The sequence below is a fragment of the Heterodontus francisci genome, unplaced genomic scaffold, assembly GCF_036365525.1.
Source record: "Heterodontus francisci isolate sHetFra1 unplaced genomic scaffold, sHetFra1.hap1 HAP1_SCAFFOLD_632, whole genome shotgun sequence".
NCBI classification, from domain to species: Eukaryota; Metazoa; Chordata; class Chondrichthyes; order Heterodontiformes; family Heterodontidae; genus Heterodontus; species Heterodontus francisci.
Window position 1 is genome coordinate 592,746 of NW_027141616.1, and position 17,669 is coordinate 610,414.

At 47.6% G+C, this 17,669-nt stretch overlaps 1 non-coding gene across 1 annotated transcript; it reads left to right on the top strand.

Annotated features, from left to right (window-relative positions):
• The first annotated feature begins 8,649 nt into the window (after nt 1-8,649).
• trnak-cuu (transfer RNA lysine (anticodon CUU)) lies at nt 8,650-8,721 on the top strand. Its single transcript has one exon. It is a non-coding gene; the product is annotated as a tRNA-Lys (tRNA).
• The last annotated feature ends 8,948 nt before the right edge of the window (nt 8,722-17,669 follow it).

Consider the following 17,669-nt stretch of genomic DNA (forward strand, 5'->3'; position numbering starts at 1 on the left):
GGAGGGACCACCCCCGCCATCCCGCAGGGAGGCCATTGAGTAGGAAGGTTGTCGTCAGACGATCCCGCCTCCAGGAGAATCTGAACCAGGATTCCCGACGTCGGGTTCCATGGTGGTGGGTGATTCTGCCCTGATTCTTCGCCTCCCCACCTCCCACCACAAAATGCGCCATCAGGATGAGAACAAAAACCAGCCCCTAGTGTTTGTAAACCTACCCGTCCACCAGAATATGAACAATTCTTCTCTGTTGTGTTTTTCTTTGATCTGCAAACTTCGTTGTACCGCAGTGTGGTGATATCTAGTGGCCGGGAGTGAGACCTGCAACAGAGTGGCAGAAATTCATAGGATCTGTCAGTGTTGCAGAAACAGGGCAATATGAGGAATTAGGAAGTGGATTGATAGGGTAGACATGGAGATGTTTACACTTGTGGAGGTTTCCAAAGTGAGGGGCCAAAAATATAAAACAGTCATTAATAAATCAAAAATAAACAGGAGAACGTATTTTCCCTAAGAACGTTTAACATTTGGAAGCTGCTATCACCTGGAGCAGTTATGGTGAAGTGCAGAGAGGGGTTTAAGGAAAAGCTCGATAAGTGTCTGAGGTAGAAAGGATTTCAGGGAGATGCAGATTGTGAGAATTGATGTAGAATGGGTGGAGGGAGGACCCTCAAGCAATTGGGACAAATGGCCCCTGTCAGTGGTTTATGTTCTGTTTAGAATGAATCCAGACTCACAAAATGTCCCAGAGACATAATGAATCCCACACCCATACAATGTACCAGAGACACAACGATACAGAATGAATCTTGCATGCACACATATCATCAGAGATTGACAGGTACAGCCTGAATCCTACACACATTCATTATCCAAGCATAAGAGATACAGAATGATTTCCACACTCAGATACAGTATTAGAGATAGACAGATACAAAACCAATCGTAAGCACACATACAGTGTCAATGACCAATTCAGAATGAGTTCCAAACTCACAAACTGTACCAGAGACTGAGAGAAACAAAATCAATTCCACACTCACATGCAGTACCAGATACAAAATGAATCCTATACCTACACGCAGTACCACTGACACATTCAAAATTAACTCCAATCCTATCCACAGGTCCAGAGACAGACAGATACGGACTGAATACTATGCTCAAATACACTAACAGAGATTGACAGGTATTGCCTGTATCCTACACACACAGTACCAGAGCCTGTCAGATACAGATGAAATACTGCATACATATACAGTACCAGAACTGAGAGATACAGAATGAATCCAATACTCACACATCGTGCCAGAGATTGACAGATATTGAAATAATCCCACACTCACATAAAGCAATGGAGACAGAACAAGACAGACTGAATTCTACACTCCATACAGTACCACTGACTGACTGAGATAGAATGGATTCCAAACTCACACACACTATTAGAGACTAAGAGATGTATTATGATTCCCACACTCATAGAGAATATTGAATCATACCTTGCAGCCAATGTTCCAGACTCTTCCACCACCATCCATGGGTATGTCATAGAGTCATAGAGTTATCTAGAAACAGGCCCTTCGGCCCATTGCGTCCGTGCCGGCCATACAGCACCCAACTATTCTAATCCCATATTCCTGCACTTGGCCCACAGCCCTGTATGCTATGGCGTTTCAAGTGGTCATCTAAATACCTCTTAAATATTGTGAGGGTTCCTGCCTCCACCACCTCTTCAGGCATTGCGTTCCAGATTCCAACCACCCTCTGGGTGAAAAAATGTTTCCTCAATCCCCCCTAAACCTCCTGCCCCTTACCCTAAATCTATGCCCCCTGGTTATTGACCCCCTCCGCTAAGGGAAAAAGTTTCCTCCGATCTAACCTATCAATGCCCCTCATAATCTTGTACACCTCAATGATGTCCCCCCTCAGCCTTCTCTGCTCTGAGGAAAACAACCCTAGCCTTTTCAGTCTCTCTTCATAGCTGAAATGCTCCAGCCCAGGCAACATCCTGGTGAATCTCCTCTGCATCCTCTCCAGTGCAATCACATCCTTCCAATAGTGTGGTGACCAGAACTGTACACAGTACTCCAGCTGAGGCCCAACTAGCGTTTTATACAGCTCCATCATAACTTCCCTGCTCTTATATTCTATGCCTCGGCTAATAAAGGCAAGTGTCCCATATGCCTTCCTAACCACCTTATCTACCTGTGCTGCTGCCTTCAGTGATCTATGGACAAGTACACCAAGGTCCCTCTGACTTTCTGGACTTCCTAGGGTCCGACCATCCATTGTGCATTTCCTTAGCCTTGTTAGTCCTCCCAGAATGCATTACCTCACACTTTTCAGGATTAAATTCCATTTGCCACTGCTCTGCCCTTCTTACCAGCCCATATATATCTCCCTGTAATCTAAGGATTCCCTCCTCACTATTTACAACACCACCAATTTTCATGTCATCTGCAAAGTTACTGATCGTACCTCCTGTATTCACATCTAAATCATTAATGTACACTGCAAAGATCAAGGGTCCCAGCACCGATCCCTGTGGGACACCACTGGTCACAGGCTTCCAATCGCAAAAGCAGCCCTCAACCATTACCATGTCTTGTGCTTCCAGCAGGACAGATCCACCAGAGCTGGCGGTACAATTGTATACAGTCAGGAGAGAGTCGCCCTGGGAGTCCTCAATGAAGTCTCATGGTGTCAGGTCAAACATGGGCAACAGAATTTCCTGCTAATTACCCTCCCTCAGCTGGAGAATCAGTACTCCTCCATGTTGAACACCAATTGGAAGAAGCACTGAGGGTAGCAAGGGCACAGAATGTACTCTGGGTGGGCAACTTGAAGGACATATCTTCCAGACTGGGCCAATGCAGGTGGAGAACCAACAAGAGGGGAAAGTCCTACTTGACCTTGTCCTCACCAATCTACCTGTTGCAGATGCATTTGTCCATGACAGTACTGATAAGCATGACCACCACACAGTGCTTGTGGAGATAAAGTCCCATCTTCACACTGCGGACTCCCTCCATCATGTAGTGTGGTACTTTATTTTTTTTTATTTAGAGATACAGCACTGAAACAGGCCCTTCGGCCCACCGAGTCTGTGCCAACCAACAACCACCCATTTTTTTATACTAACCCTACAGTAATCCCATATTCCCGATTAACTCCCTACACTAAGGGAAATTTACAATGGCCAATTTACCTATCACCTGCAAGTCTTTTGGATGTGGGAGGAAACCAGAGCACCCGGTGAAAACCCACGCAGACAGGGAGAACTTGCAATCTCCGCACAGGCAGTACCCAGAATCGAACCCGTGCCCCTGGAGCTGTGAGGCTGCGGTGCTAACCACTGCGCCACTGTGCCACCCATGCTCCATGTGATAGATTCAGAACAGATCTAGCAGCTCAAAACTGGACATCCATGAGGAACTGTGGACCATCAGCAGCAGCAAATTGGTATTCAAACACAATCTGTAACCTCTGGCCAGGCATATTCCTCTCTCTACCATTACCATCAAGCCATGGAATCAACCCTGGTTCAATGAAGAGTGCAGGAGAGCATGCCGGGAGCAGCATCAGGCCTACATAAAAATGAGGTGCCAGCCTGATGAAGCTACAACACAGGGCTACATACATGCTAAGTAGCAAAAGCAAAATGTGTTAGACAGAGCTAAGCCATCCCACAGCCAATAGATCAGATCGAAGCTCTTCAGTCCTGCAACAGACAGTTGTGAATGGTGGTGGACAATGAAACAAGCAACCGTAGGAGGAGGCTCCACAACCATTCCCATCCACAATGATGTGGGAGTCAAGCACATCAGTGCAAAAGACAAGGCTGCTCATTTACACCATCTTTAGCCAGAGGTGCTGAGTGGATGATCCTCCTCCTGAGATCCCCAGGAGTCACAAATGCCAGTCTTCAGCCAATTGTGACATGAGGAAACAACTGAAAGCGCTGGATACCGAAAAGGTTATAGGCCCTGACAACATTCTGGCTGGAGTAGTGAAGACTTGTGTTCCAGAACTAGCCGAACCCCTAGCAAATTGTTCCAGTATAACTACAACACTGGCAACAGGCAATGTAAAGTACTACTGACAAAATCAGAATGTGACCCAAACTCTCATACAGTATCTGATAGTGACAGATACAGACTTAATACCACACACATAAACTGTACCAGAGACTGAGAGATACAGACTGAATCCAACATGCATAAACTGTCGCACAGACTGAGAGATACAGACTGAATCCAACATACATAAACCGTAACAGAGACTGAGAGATACAGACTGAATCCATCGTGCATAAACTGTACCAGAGACTGAGAGATACAGACTGAATCCAACACACATAAACCGTACCAGAGACTGAGAGATACAGACTGAATCCAACACACATAAACCGTACCAGAGACTGAGAGATACAGACTGAATCCAACACGCATAAACCGTACCAGAGACTGAGAGATACAGACTGAATCCAACACGCATAAAACGTACCAGAGACTGACAGAAACAGACTGAATCCAACACGCATAAACCATAGCAGAGACTGAGAGATACAGACTGAAACCAACACGCATAAAACGTACCAGAGACTGACAGAAACAGACTGAACCCAACACGCATAAACCGTACCAGAGACTGAGAGATACAGACTGAATCCAACACGCATAAACCATAGCAGAGACTGAGAGATAAAGACTGAATCCAACACACATAAACCATACCGGAGGTTGAGACATAAAGACTGAATCCAACACACTGAAACCGTACCAGAGACTGAGAGATACAGACTGAATCCAACACACATAAACCGTACCAGAGACTGAGAGATACAGACTGAATCCAACATGCATAAACTGTACCAGAGACTGAGAGATACAGACTGAATCCAACAGGCATAAACCGTACCAGAGACTGAGAGATACAGACTGAATCCAACATACATAAACTGTACCAGAGACTGAGAGATACAGACTGAATCCAACATGCATAAACTGTACCAGATACTGACAGATACAGACTGAATCCAACACGCATAAACTGTACCAGAGACTGAGAGATACAGACTGAATCCAACATGCATAAATCGTACCAGAGACTGAGAGATACAGACTGAATCCAACACGCATAAACTGTACCAGAGACTGAGAGATACAGTCTGAATACAACATGTATAAACCGTACCAGAGACTGAGAGGTACAGACTGAATCCAACACGCATAAACTGTACCAGAGACTGAGAGATAAAGACTGAATCCAACATGCATAAACCGTACCAGAGACTGAGAGATAAAGACTGAATCCAACATGCATAAACCGTACCAGAGACAGAGAGATACAGACTGAATCGAACACGCATAAACTGTACCAGAGACAGAGAGATACAGACTGAATCCAACATGCATAAACTGTACCAGAGACTGAGAGATACAGACTGAATCCAACACGCATAAACTGTACCAGAGACTGAGAGATAAAGACTGAATCCAACATGCATAAACTGTACCAGAGACTGAGAGATACAGACTGAATCTAACACGCATAAACTGTACCAGGGACAGAGAGATACAGACTGAATCCAACATGCATAAACAGTACCAGAGACTGAGAGATACAGACTGAATCCAACACGCATAAACTGTCCCAGAGACTGAGAGATACAGACTGAATCCAACATGCATAAACTGTACCAGAGACTGAGAGATAAAGACTGAATCCAACACACATAAACCGTACCAGAGACTGAGAGATACAGAATGAATCCAACAGGCATAAAACATCGCAGAGACTGAGAGATACAGACTGAATACAACACACAAAAACCGTACCAGAGACTGGGAGATACAGACTGAATCCAACACACATAAACCGTACCAGATACTGAGAGATACAGTCTGAATCCAACACACATAAACCGTACCAGAGACTGAGAGATAAAGACTGAATCTAACACACATAAACCGTACCAGAGACTGAGAGATACAGACTGAATCCAACACACATAAACTGTACCAGAGACTGAGAGATAAAGAGTGAATCCAACACACATAAACCATACCAGAGACTGAGACGTAAAGACTGAATCCAACACACATAAACCGTACCAGAGACTGAGAGATACAGACTGAATACAACACAGATAAACCGTACCAGAGACTGAGATAACGACTGAATCCAACACACATAAACCGTACCGGAGATTGAGACATAAAGACTGAATCCAACACACATGAACTGTACCAGAGACTGAGACATAAAGACTGAATCCAACACAAATAAACTGCACGAGAGACTGAGAGATAAAGACTGAATCCAACACACATAAACCGTACCGGAGACTGAGACATAAAGACTGAATCCAACACACAGAAACCGTACCAGGGACTGAGAGATACAGACTGAATCCAACACACATAAACCGTACCAGAGACTGAGACATAAAGACTGAATCCAACATGCATAAACTGTACCAGAGACTGAGAGATACAGACTGAATCCAACACGCATTAGCTGTACCAGAGACTGAGAGATACAGACTGAATCCAACACACATAAACCGTACCAGAGACTGAGAGATACAGACTGAATCCAACACACATAAACCGTACCAGAGACTGAGAGATACAGACTGAATCCAACATACATAAACTGTACCAGAGACTGAGAGATACAGACTGAATCCAACATGCATAAACTGTACCAGATACTGACCGATACAGACTGAATCCAACACGCATAAACTGTACCAGAGACTGAGAGATACAGACTGAATCCAACATGCATAAATCGTACCAGGGACTGAGAGATACAGACTGAATCCAACACGCATAAACTGTACCAGAGACTGAGAGATACAGTCTGAATACAACATGTATAAACCGTACCAGAGACTGAGAGGTACAGACTGAATCCAACACGCATAAACTGTACCAGAGACTGAGAGATAAAGACTGAATGCAATATGCATAAACCGTACCAGAGACTGAGAGATAAAGACTGAATCCAACATGCATAAACTGTACCAGAGACAGAGAGATACAGACTGAATCCAACATGCATAAAACGTACAGAGACTGAGAGATACAGACTGAATCCAACACGCATCAACTGTACCAGAGACAGAGAGATACAGACTGAATCCAACACGCATAAACAGTACCAGAGACTGAGAGATACAGACTGAATCCAACATGCATAAAATGTAGAGACTGAGAGATACAGACTGAATCCAACATGCATAAACTGTACCAGAGACTGCGAGATACAGTCTGAATCCAACATGCATAAACCGTACCAGAGACTGAGAGATACAGACTGAATCCAACACGCATAAACTGTACCAGAGACTGAGAGATACAGACTGAATCCAACACACATAAACCGTACCAGAGACTGAGAGATACAGACTGAATCCAACATGTATAAACTGTACCAGAGACTGAGAGATACAGACTGAATCCAACAGGCATATACCGTACCAGAGACTGAGAGATACAGACTGAATCCAACATGCATAAACTGTACCAGATACTGACAGATACAGACTGAATCCAACACGCATAAACTGTACCAGAGACTGAGAGATACAGACTGAATCCAACATGCATAAATCGTACCAGTGACTGAGAGATACAGACTGAATCCAACATGCATAAACTGTACCAGAGACTGACATATATAGATTGAATCCAACATGCATAAACTGTACCAGAGACTGACATATACAGACTGAATCCAACACGCATAAACTGGAACAGTGACTGACAGATACAGACTTAATCCAACACACATAAACTGCACCAGTGACTGACAGATACAGACTGAATCCAACACACACAAACTGTACAGAGACTGACATATACAGACTGAACCCAACATGCATAAACTGTACCAGAGACTGACATCTCCAGACTGAACCCAACATGCATAAACTGTACCAGAGGCTGAGAGATAAAGACTGAATCCAACATGCATAATCTGTACCAGAGACTGAGAGATACAGACTGAATCCAACACGCATAAACTGTACCAGAGACTGAGAGATACAGACTGAATCCAACACGCATAAACTGTACCAGAGACTGAGAGATGCAGACTGAATCTAACACGCATAAACTGTACCAGAGACTGAGAGATACAGACTGAATCCAACATGCATAATCTGTACCAGAGACTGAGAGATACAGACTGAATCCAACATGCATAATCTGTACCAGAGACTGAGAGATACAGACTGAATCCAACACGCATAAACCGTACCAGAGACTGAGAGATACAGACTGAATCCAACACGCAGACTGAATCTCTCACCGTCTTTTCCTGGTTTGCTCAGTGCCTTTTTGAGTCCGCAGTATCTTTCTTTTATTTTACGTTTTTCTGTCTGTTCCTTTCTGAATGCTAATAGTCGTTTGCTGTTTTTCTGTGTGTTTTTCTCTGCCTGCCCCATTCTTGGTGCTGTTACTCAGTGTCCTTATACCATTGTGCAGTGAGGGTGAGTCTGTCAGCACATGTGTTGCTGAGTCCGGGATTCTTGAGCTAGCTGACTACAAGGCTATTATTTTAAAAAGATCAAGAAAAAAAGACATCTCTTTGGCGAAGACATCGCAGTAATATGTGGCTTGAACGAATTTAATCGACAGCAGAGTGGCGCAGCGGAAGCGTGCTGGGCCCTTAACCCAGAGGTCGATGGATCGAAACCATTCTCTGCTATTTATTTTTCCTGGTAACGCAAACAACTCACTTTTAAAACATTGTGTTATCCACAATCGCATCATGTCTCTGAAAACACTTGAATGCCATCAGCTTTCCTTCCACTCAACCGACCAATCTGCAACAAATTACTCTTTTGCTCACACGAACACAAGCTGCACAAGCTGCAAACACGGACCAGCCGACTCTCTCTCCCCTTTGTCAACCCCTTCCTGCAGCGCCTTCTCTCCACCACCAGATGGTGATGTTGGCCACGGTAAAACCAGGGCAAATGGTCAAAGCGAGGAGATGGTCAGTAACAGAAAATAAAACAGGGAACACCTTGACACACCAACAGGGAACACCTTTACACAACAGAAAACATATTTACACAACAGGAAATACCTTTAGACAACAGGGAACACACCATACAAATGCTCTCTTTCTCCATCTCAGTCTCGTTGTCTGTCTCTGTCGCTCACTTTCTGATTCCTATCATACTCTGTTGCTGGTTTTTTGTGTGTTTTTCTCTCTGCCCCACTGTCGATGGTGTTACTCAGCGTTCTTGTAACATTGTGTAGCCAGGCTGAGCCTCCCATCACCTGCGTTGCCGTAATAAAAACAGAAAATCTGGAAATACTCAGTGTGTTTGGCGGCATCTGTTAATCGTTAACGTTTCAGGTTTGTTTCGTTAACTCACGTTAACTCTGTTCCTCTTTGGCAGATGCCGCCAGACCTGCTGAGTATTTCAAGCATCTTCTGTTTATGTTTCAGATTTCCCTTGGAGGAGAGAAGGCTGAGAGGTGATTTGATAGAGGTATTCTAAATCATGAGGGGTCTGGACAGAGTAGATAGAGAGAAACTGTTCCCACTCGTGAAAGGATCAAGAAGGAGAGGGCACAGATTTAAAGTATTTGGTAAGAGAAGCAAAAGTGACATGAGGAAAAAATTTTCACACAGCGAGTGGTTAAGGTCTGGAATGCGCTGCCTGAGAAAGTGGTGGAGGCAGGTTCTGCCTCCAAGCATTCAAAAGGGAATTAGACAGTTAAGTGAAAAAGAAGCATGTGCAGGGATATGGGGAGAAGGCAGGAGAATGGGACTGAGGGAATTGCTCTTTCAGAGAGCCGGGGCAGACATGATGGGCCGAATGGCCTCCTTCTGCACTGTAACAATTCTGTGATTCTGCGGTGAGCAGAGCAGACACACGAGCTCAATGACAGGAGAGCTCGGCCGTCCCTGAGTTTCAGCTCCCGGCTCTTAGATTTCCTCATCCACTCTGTCTTTACTGTGGATGTTCAGGGGTTCCTTGTCGGATCTGAGGACTGTATCCATTAAACATTCTGTGCCAGGAGATCCACACACTCTCTGTTACCAAGATTTATGGGTTATTTATACCCCCAGCTCCCTCTGCTCCTGCACCTGCTTAGAATTGTTCCCTTTATTCTATATTGTCTCTCCATGTTCTTCTTACCAAATGAATCACCTAATTTCTCTGCATTGAACTTCATCTGCCATCAGTCCACCAACTTGTCTATGTCCTTTTGAAGTTCTACACTATCCTCCTCACAGTTCACAATGCTTCCAAGTTTCATATTATCCACAAACTTTGAAATTCTGCCCTGTACACCAAGGTCTCGGTCATTAATATATATCAGGAAAGGCAAGGGTCCCAACACTGATCCCTGGGGAATTCCACTACAAACCTTCCTCCAGCCCAAATAAACATCCATTGATCACCACACTTTGTTTCCTGTCACTCAGCCATGTTGCTACTGTCCCTTTTATTCCATGAGTATCTAATGCTTTTTGAAAGTTCATGTACACCATGTCAACAGCATTGTCCTCAATAACCCTCTCTGTTACCTCCTCAAAAAACTCCAGAAAGTTAGTTAAACATAATTTTCCCTTAAGACATATCCATGCTGGCTTTCCTTAATTAACTCGCATTTCTCCATGTGACTATTGATTTTGTCCCGAATTTTCTTTTCTATAAGTTTTCCCACCACCGAAGTTAAACTTACTGGCCGATAGTTGCTGGGCTTATCTTTACAACCTTTTTTGAACAAGGGTGTTCTCTCTTTGGCCTCCTTATCTCGAGACACAATGGGTAAGCGCCTGGAGGTGGTCAGTGGTATGTGGAGCAGCGCCTGGAGTGGCTATAAAGGCCAATTCTAGAGTGACAGGCTCTTCCACAGGTGCTGCAGATAAGATTGGTTGTCGGGGCTGTTACACAGTTGGCTCTCTCCTTGCGCTTCTGCCTTTTTTCCTGCCAACTGCTAAGTCTTTTCGACTCGCCACACTTTAGCCCCGCCTTTATGGCTGCCCGCCAGCTCTGGCGAACGCTGGCAACTGACTCCCACGACTTGTGATCAATGTCACAGGACTTCATGTCACGTTTGCAGACGTCTTTAAACTGGAGACATGGACGGCCGGTGGGTCTGATACCAGTGGCGAGCTTGCTGTACAATGTGTCTTTGGGGATCCTGCCAACTTCCATGCGGCTCACATGGCCAAGCCATCTCAAGCGCTGCTGACTCAGTAGTGTGCATAAGCTGGGGGTGTTGGCCCCCTCGAGGACTTCTGTGTTGGAGGTCCTGCCACCCGATGCCAAGGATTCTCCGGAGGCAGCGAAGATGGAATGAATTGAGATGTCGCTCTTGACTGATATACGTTGTCCAGGCCTCGCTGTCATAGAGCAAGGTACTGAGGACACAGGCTTGATACACTCGGAGCTTTGTGTTCCGTGTCAGTGTGCCATTTTCCCACACTCTCTTGGCCAGTCTGGACATAGCAGTAGAAGCCTTTCCCATGCGCTTGTTGATTTCTGCATCTAGGGACAGGTTACTGGTGATAGTTGAGCCTAGGTAGGTGAACTCTTGAACCACTTCCAGAGCGTGGTTGCCAATATTGATGGATGGAGCATTTCTGACGTCCTGTCCCATGATGTTCGTTTTCTTGCGACTGATGGTTAGGCCAAATTTGTTGCAGGCAGCCGCAAACCTGTCGATGAGACTCTGCAGACACTCTTCAGTGTGAGATGTTAAAGCAGCATTGTCAGCAAAGAGGAGTTCCCTGATGAGGACTTTCCGTACTTTGGACTTTGCTCTTAGACGGGCAAGGTTGAACAACCTGCCCCCTGATCTTGTGTGGAGGAAAATTCCTTCTTCTGAAGACTTGAACACATGTGAGAGCAGCAGGGAGAAGAAAATCCCAAAAAGTGTGGGTGCGAGAACACAGCCCTGTTTCACGCCACTCAGGATTGGAAAGGGGTCTGATGAGGAGCCACCATGTTGAATTGTGCCTTTCATATTGTCATGGAATGAGGTGATGATACTTAGTAGCTTTGGTGGACATCCAATCTTTTCTAGTAGTCTGAAGAGACCACGTCTGCTGACGAGGTCAAAGGCTTTGGTGAGATCTATGAAAGCAATGTAGAGGGGCATCTGTTGTTCACGGCATTTCTCCTGTATCTGACGAAGGGAGAACAGCATGTCAATGGTTGATCTCTCTGCTCGAAAGCCACACTGTGCCTCAGGGTAGACGCGCTCGGCCAGCTTCTGGAGCCTGTTTAAAGCGACTCGAGCAAAGACTTTCCCCACTATGCTGAGCAGGGAGATTCCACTGTAGTTGTTGCAGTCACCACGGTCACCTTTGTTTTTATAGAGGGTGATGATATTGGCATTGTGCATGTCCTGAGGTACTGCTCCCTCGTCCCAGCACAGGCAAAGCAGTTCATGTAGTGCTGAGAGTATAGCAGGCTTGGCACTCTTGATTATTTTAGGGGTAATGCTGTCCTTCAAAGGGGCTTTTCCGCTGGTTAGAGAATCAATGGCATCACTGAGTTCCGATTTTGTTGGCTGTATGTCCAGCTCATCCATGACTGGTAGAGGCTGGGCTGCATTGAGGGCAGTCTCAGTGACTACATTCTCCCTGGAGTACAGTTCTAGGTAATGCTCAACCCAGCGGTCCATTTGCTTGCGTTGGTCAGTGATCGTGTCCCCTGATTTAGACTTGAGGGGGGCGATCTTCTTGATGGTTGGCCCAAAAGCTCTCTTAATGCCATCATACATTCCTCTGATGTTTCCGATGTCTGAGGCCAGCTGAATATGACTGCATAGGTGTTGCCAGTAGTCGTTTGCACAGCGCCTGGCTGTTCTTTGTGCAGTGCTTCTGGCTGCTTTAAATGCTACGGATGTTAAATCGCTGGGGGCTTTCTTGTTGTTCAACAGTGCAATGCGCTTAGCGGCTATGACAGGTTCCAGCTCTTCAGTATGAGATTGAAATCAGTCTGCATTTCTCTTCGCACCTTTGCTGTAGGTGGTCAAAGCTGACTCATAGATGGCGTCTCTGATGTGGGCCCACTTGGTCTCAGCATCCCCTGTGGGAATGTTTTGAAGGGCTGTTACAAGTGAGTTTAGAAATTTTTGTAACAGCTGTGGATGAGAAATTCTGCTCGTGTTGATGCGCGGGCGGCCCTTCTGCTTGGAATGATGCAAGTTCTTTGGTCTGAGGCGAACCTTGCTGCACACCAGGGAGTGGTCGGTGTCGCAGTCCGCGCTGTGGAAGCTGCGTGTGATTTGAACACTGTTTAAGGAGGCTCGCCTTGTGACGATGAGGTCTAGCTGGTGCCAACGACGTGATCTTGGGTGCCTCCATGAAACCTGGTGACAGGGTTTAGTGTGAAAGAACGAGTTGGTGATGCAGAGGTTATGATAGGTACACAACTCAAGCAGTCCCTGCCCATTCTCATTCATCTTTCCAACGCCATAGCGCCCAAGGCAGGAGAGCCATGAGTCATGGTCGGCCCCAACCCTGGCATTAAATTCCCCCAGCAGGAACAGGTGTTCGGTGTTGGGGATGCTAGAGATCCACTTGCGGGGAGGCGAGTCTCCTGAAGTGCTGCAATGTCCACATTGAGTCTTCTGAGCTCGTTGTTAATGATGGCGGTCTTTCGAGAATCGTCGATTTGTGTAAGGTCTTCCGACAGGCCAGGACACATAGTTCTGACGTTCCAGCTTGCAAAGCGAAGGGCTGGTACCTTCTTTCCTTTTTTCATGTTGTTTGGTGCGGTGTATCAGTCCACCTTTCGGGCAATGACCCTGAGCTCCAAGCACCCATTGAAGCAGGTGGACTGTGGCGGGACAGAACCTTATTGACTGGGGGCTGCCCGGTTTGAGGCGGGCGGTAGCTGTCCAGTGAGGTGCGATGACCTCTCCCACCGACAAAGGTAACCCACGGCGCCCAATCTCTACGCCAATTTAGCTGGACTTATAACCCATAACTGCTGCCTTCCGTGTTGTTTCAGTCGCTGTGAGGCGACTATGGAGTGACCTCTCCATGGCGCATGCCTGGGCGAATGTATGGAGGTTGAGAGTTGCCCAGGTGTCAACCCCCCCTCTCGGCATTTCTGGTCCAAAGGAGTGCAGAGCAGGAACTGCCGGAAACATGCCAAAGGTGACACATGACCGCCTATGGGGTTCCACTCCGGATTATCTGTTAGGGTTTACTCCCTTCGCCTTGGTCTCTCCCGAGACGCACACAAGGCAGTGGGGTTGTTAGGGCCCCTACACAGGTGTAGGAGGATGCTGGTGGGAGGAGGGGGTGCGAGGGGGAGGGGTGGAGGGAAGGGGGTGCGAGGGGGAGTTGGGAAGGGGGCTGTAAGGGGGTGGGGGTGGGTGCAGGGGAAGGGGGTGCAGGGGGAAGATGGTGCGAGGGGGGGCTGGGAAGGGGTTGTGAGGGGGGAGGGGGGTGCGGCGTGGTTGGGGAACTGAGAGAGTGGAGCTGGGAAGGGGAAGGGTGTAACGTTGGCAATTCTCCAGTCCTCTGGCACCTCCCCCGAGTCTAAGACACTTCCGGGTCTCTTTAGTTTTGAATGAAAAGATGAAAAGGGCCGTTCGGTTTTCCTCTCACTGAGAGCGTGTTTCACTCGGGTTAATATAACCCGGGACTTTTGCTGCTGAAATGAATTTTTCAAGGTCCCAGCAAACACACCGGCTCCCTCCTTTCTCCCTTCTTTCTATCGGATTGTTTTACCAGGAGGGGCTCAATAATAACAAACCCCCTGCAGGGAATGACCGCAAATTGAGCATCTAAATGGGGCAAGTGGGCAGCTTTCTGGGTTCTAGGTTCCCCCTACCCCGCCCCTCCCTCCCTCCAGTCCAAGCCCCTCTTCACTTTCTTTGGGACTTTGATGAGGGTGAAATGGGGAAAGTTCCCATTGATGTTTGAATGCTGAATTGCTGCAGGGATCTGCGCACGCGCGATGTAGCCCCGCCCCCAGTGGGACGTCACAATGAGGAGTGGAGCACATGCGCAGCCTTTCCCCAAACCAGTCTGTGAGGCCATTCACTCAATCAGGGGAAGATGCTTTAAATCAGCTGCTAATGGACACTTGTAGCTTTCAAGATGGCTCCTGGGCTGGAAGCTCCCTAGGAAGCTCCCTTGCTGTTCAACTCTATCCATGGCCATCTGCTCCCATCCCTAACGTTTTCTCCCCCAATCTGCCCTCTTAAACTGTTTAAATTCCCCTGGCTCTTTAAATCAGTTCATTTTAGCCCTATCTAAAAGTTAACAGTTAGTTTAGTGTATGTTACCTGGGCCCACTGCCCTCCCCCAGCCACACCTGCTCTTTGTTTTCTCAATGAAATTGATCCGGATGAAACTGACGAGAACAGCTGCCGATACTTTAATCTCCGATCCTGCTGTCTTCACAGTCCAGAGTGTCTGCAGCCACGGCATGCGGTAAGTCCATTGAGGTGAAGAAGGAGCTGCGGGACCCGAGAGAAGTCCTGTGAAAAGGTGCCCCGAACACCCAAAACATCCACGAACGGCCCCCCCCCCGGCCGCAACTTCAAAGCGCCCGCGGGAGATGGCTCGGAGAGCATCTGCAGCGCACTGTCGGCAATGCTGCATGCCTTTATTTAAACCACTGCAAAAAAAAACCCTTAGCAAATGTAATCACCTCTAAGTCTGCCAAATGATGCTTCACCTCCCGAAGGACGTGGATGAGCTTTCCGGACGTCGATGGTGGGCACTGAGGAAATGGCTTATTACCTGCACCAGATTCCACCCCCCCTCCCCCGTCCCCTTCCCTGCTCCACCCTCTCAGCTCACCCCCTCACAACCCCGTCCCAGCCCGCCCCCCCCTCGCACCATCTTCACCCCGCACCCCCTTCCCCTGCACCCCCCCCCCACCCCCTCCCTCTACCCCTCCCCCTTGCATCCCCTCCTCCCACCGGCACCATCCTACACCTGTGTAGGGGCCCCAACAACCCCACTGCCTTGTGGGCGTCTCGGGAGAGACCAAGGCTAAGGGAGTAAACCCTAACAGAAAATCCGGAGCGGAACCCCGTAGGCGGTCATGTGTCACCTTTGGCATGTTTCCGGCAGTTCCTGCAGCCATACTGGTGCCAAACGTCGTGTCCTGCACTCCTTTGGACCCCACCAGAAAGGCCGAGAGGGGGGTTTTGACGACTGGGCAACTCTCAACCTCCATAAATTTGCCCAGGCATGCGCCATGGAGAGGTCACTCCATAGTTGCCTCACAGCGACTGAAACAACACGGAAGGCAGCAGTTACGGGTTATAAGTCCAGATAAATTGGCGTAGAAACTGGGCGCCACGGGTTGCCTTTGTTGGTGGGAGAGGTCATTGCACCTCACTGGACAGCTACCGCCCGCCTCAAACCGGGCAGCCCCCGGTCAATAAGGTTCTGTCCCGCCACAGTCTGCCTGCTTCAATGGGTGCTTGGAGCTCAGGGTCATTGCCCGAAAGGTGGACTGATACACCGCACCAAACAACATGAAAAAAGGAAAGAAGGTACCAGCCCTTCGCTTTGCAAGCTGGAACGTCAGAACTATGTGTCCTGGCCTGTCGGAAGACCTTACACAAATCAACGATTCTCGGAAGACCGCCATCATTAACAACGAGCTCAGTAGACTCAATGTGGACATTGCAGCACTTCAGGAGACTCGCCTCCCCGCGAGTGGCTCTCTAGCAGAGCAAGACTACACCTTCTTCTGGCAGGGCAGGGATCCTGAAGAACCAAGACAGCATGGAGTGGGCTTCGCCATCAGAAACTCCTTGCTCAGCATGATAGAGCCTCCCTCAAATGGCTCGGAACGCATACTGTCCATCCGACTGCTCACCACCTCTGGTCCAGTACACCTACTCAGCATCTATGCTCCAACACTCTGTTCCACACCTGAAGCTAAAGACCAGTTCTATGAACAACTCCATAACATCATTAGCAGCATCCCCAACACCGAACACCTATTCCTGCTGGGGGACTTTAATGCCAGGGTTGGGGCCGACCATGACTCATGGCCCTCCTGCCTTGGGCGCTATGGCGTTGGAAGGATGAATGAGAACGGGCAGAGACTGCTTGAGTTGTGTACCTATCATAACCTCTGCATCACCAACTCGTTCTTTCACACTAAACCCTGTCACCAGGTTTCATGGAGGCACCCAAGATCACGTCGTTGGCACCAGCTAGACCTCATTGTCACAAGGCGAGCCGCCTTAAACAGTGTTCAAATCACACGCAGCTTCCACAGTGCGGACTGCGACACCGACCACTCCCTGGTGTGCAGCAAGGTTAGACTCAGACCAAAGAAGTTGCATCATTCCAAGCAGAAGGGCCACCCGCGCATCAACACGAGCAGAATTTCTCACCCACAGCTGTTACAAAAATTTCTAAATTCACTTGTAACAGCCCTTCAAAACACTCCCACAGGGGATGCTGAGACCAAGTGGGCCCACATCAGAGACGCCATCTATGAGTCAGCTTTGACCACCTACGGCAAAAGTGCGAAGAGAAATGCAGACTGGTTTCAATCTCATAATGAAGAGCTGGAACCTGTCATAGCCGCTAAGCGCATTGCACTTTTGAACTACAAGAAAGCCCCCAGCGATTTAACATCCGCAGCACTTAAAGCAGCCAGAAGTACTGCACAAAGAACAGCTAGGCGT